At 40.4% G+C, this 8,617-nt stretch overlaps 1 long non-coding RNA gene across 1 annotated transcript; it reads left to right on the forward strand.

Moving 5' to 3' along the window:
* The first annotated feature begins 2,530 nt into the window (after positions 1-2,530).
* LOC140076709 (uncharacterized) lies at positions 2,531-8,236 on the forward strand. The gene is made up of 3 exons (XR_011849640.1): positions 2,531-2,718; positions 6,104-6,208; positions 7,479-8,236. It is a non-coding gene; the product is annotated as an uncharacterized lncRNA (long non-coding RNA).
* Positions 8,237-8,617: the final 381 nt, after the last annotated feature.

The following is an 8,617-nucleotide window of genomic DNA, read 5'->3' on the forward strand; positions in this document are numbered from 1 at the left end:
CAGTGGCAGGAGGTGAGGTATGGGGGAGGGAGAGAGATTTGTGGGGTGGGGGGTTGTGTGTATTAAGACAAGATTAGATTAGCGTGATGTCATTGGTCAGGCGTGGGCGGGAGATGGGGATAAAGGTATAATGTGACATAATTCTTGGTTTACTGTCGTATATTGAAAAATATGAAGTGTAAGTTGTTATGTATATAAGTGTTTTGCATACTTTGTACAATAAAAATTTATATAATTCTGCTACATAAACACCATAGCTCATATTTAATCAATGCATGACCACAGCTCACACTTAATTACTGCATGATCACAGCTTACACTTAATTACTGCATGATCACAGCTCACAATTCATCAGTGCATGAGCACAGCTATATCTTGTGTTATCCAGCCACACCACAATGCCAGCCATATAGGACTACTACCATCTGTGTGTACAGAATCATTGAACAGCTTAATGGATATATCATTTGAAGGTATTGTCTAGTACTACAAATGCAATAAGATACCATTGAGCCACCATATCATATTATTGGAAAAAGTTTTACCCATTTATCATGATATATTTTCCTCATTTGAAGTCATTACATTAGTATTGATAGTAGTATACTACATGAGAAACAAAGAATCACAATTCCGCTCAGCGCAGCAGTAAGAAACTGCATGTCCTAAAGCCATAAGTGTCCTTGAACTGAAAAGGACACTTATGACATTGATGGACAGTTGTGCATTGATGACAGAATACAAGAGCACACTAGTAGTCATGTGTCATTCATGGTATTCAGACCTTTATAGTATTTCTTCAGCCTCCAGAGAACATGGGAATCAATGGAGTCTGCACAGCTCTCCAATCTTACTTAAAGCTGCTCCGAATGTAGAAAATCCTCCTCCCGCATCCTCCAACATATTTTCTCTACCATGACCTAACCTATCTTACAATAAAACCTGAGAGGGGACTGTAAGAGAACATTCCATCTATATATGACTAAATTATTCAATGTCAAGTATTAGTTCAATACTGTCTCTTTGTGTAAGGCAACTGGTTGCTGCAGAAGCTCTTCCCATCTTAGTGAAGCCCTGCGGATGTAGGCAACTAATAGATGAGATTGGAAGTCATCAGAAAAAAACTTATTTCTTGACTTCTGAAATACTGTTTTTATTGTAGCTTGGTAGTTGTCCATTCTGCATTGATCTTGCAGAGCCCCTTTTGTTTAGTACATTGGGACACATTTACTTACCCGGCTGCTGGAGTTCACCATGTCATATTGTGGCTCCCTTATATTCAGGCCTTCCTTATATTGTGTCCCCCCAGCAGGTTCCCTTCATACTATGTCCCCCTATGTAACAGCTGTGTCCCGCACATCTACTCTGCCTTCCACCTCCTGGTCCAGTTGACCAGTTCTTTTGGGACACATAGAAGATATGTGGGACAAAGCGGCACAAAACGGGACAAATACCCAACCTTTTGGGACTGTGGAATAGCAGTGGAAAAACCTGGAATGTTTGACCGAACCCAGGACTGTTTGTAGCTACGGCCATAAGTGAACCAAATCCAGAGCAACTTGTTAATAGGTTATTGAGGGGTTCACGTCCATGTGCCATATGCTGGTATAGTGTTATCAGCTCTTATTTATGGCTCATAAAGTAATAAGATGTCTGTCAGTAAACTGTAATCTATAGTATCCATATGACCTAACAGGCCCTTATAGACATAATAGAACACTACAACTATCATATGTTTTTCACAATACATTAAAGTATCAACTGAGTTACTAAAAAGTGGCCAATATGGGGTCTTCTAATACTAAGCACACAATTACATAAACTAACAATATGGTGGCAGCAGAAACAATGGGGCACATTTACTACAGGCTTTCTGTCGGACTTTGTAGGTTCTTTCACACGTTCCTGTAGTGGAAAACGGCTTGCACGTGTATTTAAGAAGTGTCTGCGCTAGCGTCCATGCGACACAAATTAGGGGGCGTGCCAGTGGTCGGTACGACCGATTAGGACCGAGCACTGTATGTAGCATACAAATTATGTCGCGAGCCCTATGTTAAAGGTGCACCACAAAAAAGTTGGTGAACTCTGTCGGGCCAGTGCGGGGAATCAACACATCCTTGATTTCTGGCGCACGTTCTTAGTGAATGACAGCACCCTGCACTATACACGGGCAGAGCAATTTTAGCGCAGTTTCCGACTTTCTAAGTAAATGTGCCCCAATGTATTGAAGAACTTCACACTACAACCCTGGCAAGATCCTGGTAATAAAATATTCACTCATACTCTCATTACATGATATTTCTGTATCAAATAATTCAGCTACCTGTGCGTTATGATATGTATCCATATAAAATAATAATTTATTGCAATGTAGGAAAATTTTGAGTCAGCTATCTCATATTTTATGACTTATTATATGACTGTCCTGTGCCCTATGTACCGTGTAATGGAAAGCAATGACAGTGCAAAACCTTTGTATACTATCCCCTTGTGTCAGTACTATATATACTGCCGGTGCGGAGGTAAACAGCTAATCATCCCTTGTTTGCTCTCCTTACTGTCCCTCCCACAGACATTTGACACCTGGCTCCCCTAATAAGGTGCCTGTCACCGGTGAGAGACAGATTGTCACTTGTACATTGTACTCATACGCTCAGCAACAGCAGCTAATGTGGAGCGACGGGGAACTGGCAAAATGGTCTGATTAATCGTGAAAGGTAAGGGACACGCGATCCTCAGAGAATAGCAGGAGTATTTTTATCTCTGCACACAGCGCAAGCCATTTGCATATGTGGAATGATAACTATAGATATCTAAATTTGTTGGGACCGTCAAACAGAGAAGCCCTAACGCAAGTTGTATTCCTTCATACAGTCACAGCCATTAGGAGTTTGTATCCGCTCACTATTTTACATGAAAATGCCATTTATTCAATTAAAACTTGACATTTACACATCCATGCCTTTGCCTCGTACACAATCTACTACTATATAATTAATAAAATATATGAATATTAATGTGACAGCAAAGCGGCCTACCTGCGGCACTCTCTATCCGGAACTGATGTATCGCAATACACTGCTATGTGATGTATTTTTAAAGGGATAGAGCGAGAAATTTCTAGGATTGATTGTTATACAAAAAAATTTTGCTGACAGTCAACTCTATTTTTTATGTAATTTTCAATGAAGGCTTTACTTCTGGGCGACCAGTTAGGGTGCACTGGGACTTGGAAGTATGATCTCCATCTGTGCCCATCTGCTACATTCACGTAGCTGGTGATGATCTGATCTCATTTCAGGCATCAGCATAGACTCAGACTATCCTCTATATTGCAATGGAAAGCCGACAACCACTAGAATCTATCATTACAAGGTACCTAATCAATCAGCAATAACAAGTCTACAGAGAACCTACCAATTATCTCTCTATAAAAGGATTGGTCCCAATTGGGCCACTTCCTTCTCCCATCATATCCATAAGTACTATTACTATAAGACAGGTTACAAAGACTCCTACTTATTGGGGGACATTTACATAAAGTGTCGGTGTCTGCATTGGCTTTGTTACCGACCTGCTCTCGCAAAGAAGATGCACATTTAATATTGTGGAGCTGTGCACATACATTTCTGGTGCCAAGACCATTTACTGTCCCTGGGACCAAAATCTGACCCGAGCACCAGAAATGTGTCCAACAATCGGAGAACAGGCAACAGTGAAATAGGACGGTTTTGTGTCCCTGCTAGACCAAATTTATTTTGGTCTGCTTTCCGACAGTTTACAGTGCCCAAAAATGGCGGTAAAATGGAGTCGGAGCAGGCAGAAAAAGTCTTTTTTTTGGCGTCGCCAGCTAATAAATAGGTCGGAGAGCAGAACATGCGGTGAGAGCGCCACAAAACTGTTGGAAATGCCATGTTAAATTTCTACTATAGACCCATGGAATGAGTATGGACTCTCTAATGGTTATCCAGGGTTGGCAGGTGCCAATGAACATTTCTCACTCTATACTAGTGCGAGATTCTTTAACAACATCAATATTAGTTAACATAGTGCTTGCTCCATCTGTGTTGATGCTAATTTCTTTCTATTAAATGGTGGAATTGTAAAATTTGAGAAAGAACAGGTAAATTGTAAGCTCAAGTGAATGGTGATCAGTGGTACAGCGCTGTCTAATATGCTTTGTCTAAATAATACATAAAATATTTATTTTATGTAACTAGACAAAAAAGAGAAGTACTAACAAGGGCACAGGTCCAAAGAAATGTAACATATGTCAGACTGTATCATAAATCAGAATGTACAGTGTAAAGTGGAAGGATTTAAAGGGGTTTGCCCATGAAGTAAAGTTCTCAAATAATAGCTTCCTAGTAGTGTTTATACAATAACGATCCTTTTAATCCCCTTACTTTACAATGTTACTCAGTTTTATTGCTCTTATCACTCAGTGATGGTTAGTGTAAGATTCCAGAGTGTGAGAAGGGACTCTGTAGGCAGACAATTCATGATACCTCTGGGCTGTGAGATGCTGTGTGCTGACAATGTGCTTAGATTATCAGGGTACAGAGTTTGTCTACACTTTTATTCAGCTTCTGAAAATTCTACTAGTATCTGGTACATAGAAAAAGAGAGATAAGACAATTCAGAGATGAGAGATGATGAGATCCATGGGATGGATATAAAACACATAGACACACTTCATCTCTGCTATAGATCAGCTATAACACACACAGATTCAGCTCTGCTACACATCTATAAAGATGTAATCTGTATCTTGTAGAGTTTGTACCTCACATTGCAGTATGTCACCAGGAAGTGCCTGTGTCTGAGCTGTTCGTGTAATGAAAGAAGGAGGGTTTTTATGCAGAGAGCAATGCAGTATGCAGACAAGAGAAGCTATTTATGAGGATAATCTGCCCTGCCCAACTATAGTTAGAAGCTTTACAGCTGGATTCCAGAGTAACCAAAATTGAATACACCAGGGCTGATAGAGACAGATATGTGAAATGCTGTATTTTTGTTAATAACAGTGAATTAGAGAATGTGTTATTTTGTTATCCTAAGTTTATTTAAGATTCTTGTGTTTGTGGGAAAACCACTTTAAGATGCTTAAATCACTAGAAGTCAAAAGAGATCAATTTGATGAACAATGCTTCTGGGCCTAGTCAAAACTGCAACCTCTACAGTTATGCCACTGTTAGTGGAATACAGTATAGCTGTTGACCAAATTTACACACTACATACCTATCATGAGATAAGTTGGGGTCTGACATCCTGCAGCATTCACTAATCATCTGATGGCAGTAGCCGCATCAACCTACATTAGGACAGTGTACAGGGTTGTTCCTACTGCGAGCCCACGTCTCTACACACTGCGGCTCCTCTTCATTTTGTATATGACCTGGTTTGTTACAGACTTGGTCCTGAGAAATTAGATAGATGAACTTAAATTTTGGGATTTAAATTGAATAGGGTATTTTAACCTCACTCATGATTTAATGGAAATCCATGTCTATCTCAAGAAAATTGGATCCCCTTATCCTCATTGTAACCGAGAATAGAGAAGTGACCGTGCGGTCACAGAGCCCTCCTTTCATGATCAGAAGACTTCCATGCTCGGGATCGGTGTGTGTAGGAGATCAGAGTAGGTGTGGGATATGAAAACCTTATTATGGACAATTGTTTGCTTTCTACTTTGACCCCCACTGTGTCATGTGACCTTATTTCTATTCTACTATTGCTTTTTAACAAGAGTAATACAGTAGACGCTGCAGTCATAAGCACCAGACAATATAGATAACAGCAGGCTTACAGCTTGTATTGTTATTGTGAGGCTCAATATCATAGAGGACTCTGCAGGGAAGCAGCGGGGAGGGCTGAACATGCCGACGCGTAATACCCCTAGGCTATAGGCCCTGTCTGTTCTCTGCAATAGGAACAAGATGATGGAAGAAGCTGCAGGAGGCGCTATTCTGCTTCTTCAACTGTCCAGGTTTGCTGCCCGGCCACAGCTTGTATAAAGTCATGTTGGGAGTGAGGGATTGTCGCTAGATCAATAAATATGCGTATCTATATAAAAATATGTTTCCTTACATCTTCTCACAGCCTGCCATTATGTAGCAGTAAAAATCGGGAGCCTCTGTCGAAAGACTGAAGATGAGGAACCTCCAACACCTTATACATGTCCAATCCCTGAAAAGGCCAAACCCAGTAAGTTTGCAGATAGGGCCCTACACGTATTACTATTGCTAGATAAGGAAGGCTACGCAATAATAAATGTCTTGTATATGTACAATCTCCGGAATATCATGGGCCGTTGTTTTGGGGTTGAAGGAAAACAAACTTTAGCTAGAATATTGGAAGTGCCAGATGTATTAAGTTCAAGTATCTATCGGGAGAGATTCATGGACACCACCCAACAGTTGTCTGGTGTGCTGAGAAAAAAAAAATTGCCACCCACATCTACTTTTCTAATCTAAACCAATGATCTTCTCCAGGTCAAGTCCCCAAGTAGTCACATGACTATGATAATGTCGTGACTATGATAACAATAAACTGCAAAGCATATTTTGTTATAGGTTGGAGTCTAAACTAGCAGGTAACAAGCCACAGGGTAGGTAATTAATAGCGGATCTGTGGGTGTGCAATTCAGTAAGAGCCCGGGCTGCAGTTAAAGACAATCCTGTTGTTTTTAAGGGGAGTCTTAAATTCATGCATTGGCATAGACAGCACATGAGTTGTGCACTTTTAGCTAATAATTGATATTGTTTGCTTAAAGAATAGTTATACAATTTTCCTATATACTTTCTTCATTAATTGCTCACTATATTTTAGATCTTTGCTTGCTCTGATTCTAAAGGATACATCATTGTTTACTTCCTGTGGATAAATACTGGTCCCTGGTCATGTGATGTCACACAGGTGCACGGCTCATTATATCCCTGGTGATATGATGTCACACATGTGCACGGCTTGTTATATCCCTGGCCATGTGATGTCACACAGGTGCACGGCTTTAATATCCCTGGTCATGTGGTGTCACACAGGGGCACGGCTCGTTATATCCCTGGTCATGTGATGTCACACAGGTGCACGGCTCATTATATCTCTGGTCATGTGATGTCACACAGGTGCACGGCTCATTATATCCCTGTCTCATAGGTGCATGGCTCGTTATATCCCTGGTCATGAGATGTCACACAGGTGCACGGCTCATTATATCCCTGGTCACGTGATGTCTCATAGGTGCATGGCTCGTTATATTCATGGTCATGTGATGTTACACAGGTGCACTGCTCATTATATCCACAGCAAGCACACAATTAAGTTTCCTGAAGAATGACAGCAAGCAGCGATCTAGAAAACTGGATAATTAGAAAATTGGAAAACTTTCCTTACAAAATTAAATATCAATAATTAGCTGAAAGTAGACAACCCCTTTAAACCAAATACTTATAAGTCTTTATATTTTTTTTTGCAGATGAACCTCCAGGCCAAAACACACTACCAGAAGTAAAGTCCCCAAAAGCAGATGCCCCAGCTAAGCAATGCGGATCCTGAGGGTAGTGGAACCCAGTCACACAACTGGGCCCAAACACCTTTACCTCCTACACCTGGACTCTTGCTCTTCCATGTCACGTGGAGACCACAATGTCAAAGCTCGAGAATGCACATTTTAATGCTGATCCCATAACTTCTTCTCAGAACTGTAGGTTACCTTGTATGACCTTTAACTTTGAAATTTAGCTTCACTTCCAAAGCCGTCAATTAATTCCGTGTCAACGGTGAGATAATGATCGTTTCCCTTCAAGACATTTCAAGACATTCTCTCCTTATAACTAGTTTGGTAAGAAAGAAAGAAGCCTGAAAGTAAAGGACACAATCATTATCTCACTGTCTTGATAATATCAATGTACCGAAAGAAGATTTCACTGCAGTCTGCACATTTTGCTGCATTGTAACACACACACCTACACATTGCTATATAACACTATACACAATACAGGTCTGTAGTCAGAGAAAACAAGCATCGCTGCAAGTAACTGGAAAAGACAAGTATTTTGTCAACACTGCCACAGGGGTTAATTGTAGGACGCAGCAAGTACAGAGATGGATGACAGCAGCATCCAAAACCTTCTTCCCAGGAGGAAGATGTTGCTTGAAATTAACCTGTTCTGTTGACCTTAGTGAAAAAGATCCCGTGTTTAATCACAGTCTTTAATAAAATAAATCAATCAGGCCGTGACAGCTCGTCTGCTTTGTTGGAATTTGGAAAACCAGGACGTGCTCCTGATGTTTTCTGATGTCTGCACAACAACAACAACAAAAATATTCTTTTGAACAAATCCAGCAATGTTATTATCGGCTTATATTTACATGGTTCAAAAATTTCCAACGCTACGAGAAACGAGATGCGGCAAACAAACAGAGACGTGAAGACTTAGCCTCAGTGTCACAGTAAAATACAGACTACGTAGTCAAATGTCAATGCGAGACACTCATATTTTAGCCTGTGTCATATCAATTTGGGAGATGTGCATAAAACAAATAATTTACTTTGATAGCCTCTTTATTAAACTGACAAGCTGAATTCCGGCTGGGATGAGGGCACGGTGTAAT

Source organism: Engystomops pustulosus, chromosome 9 (genome assembly GCF_040894005.1).
Source record: "Engystomops pustulosus chromosome 9, aEngPut4.maternal, whole genome shotgun sequence".
Taxonomy (NCBI): Eukaryota; Metazoa; Chordata; class Amphibia; order Anura; family Leptodactylidae; genus Engystomops; species Engystomops pustulosus.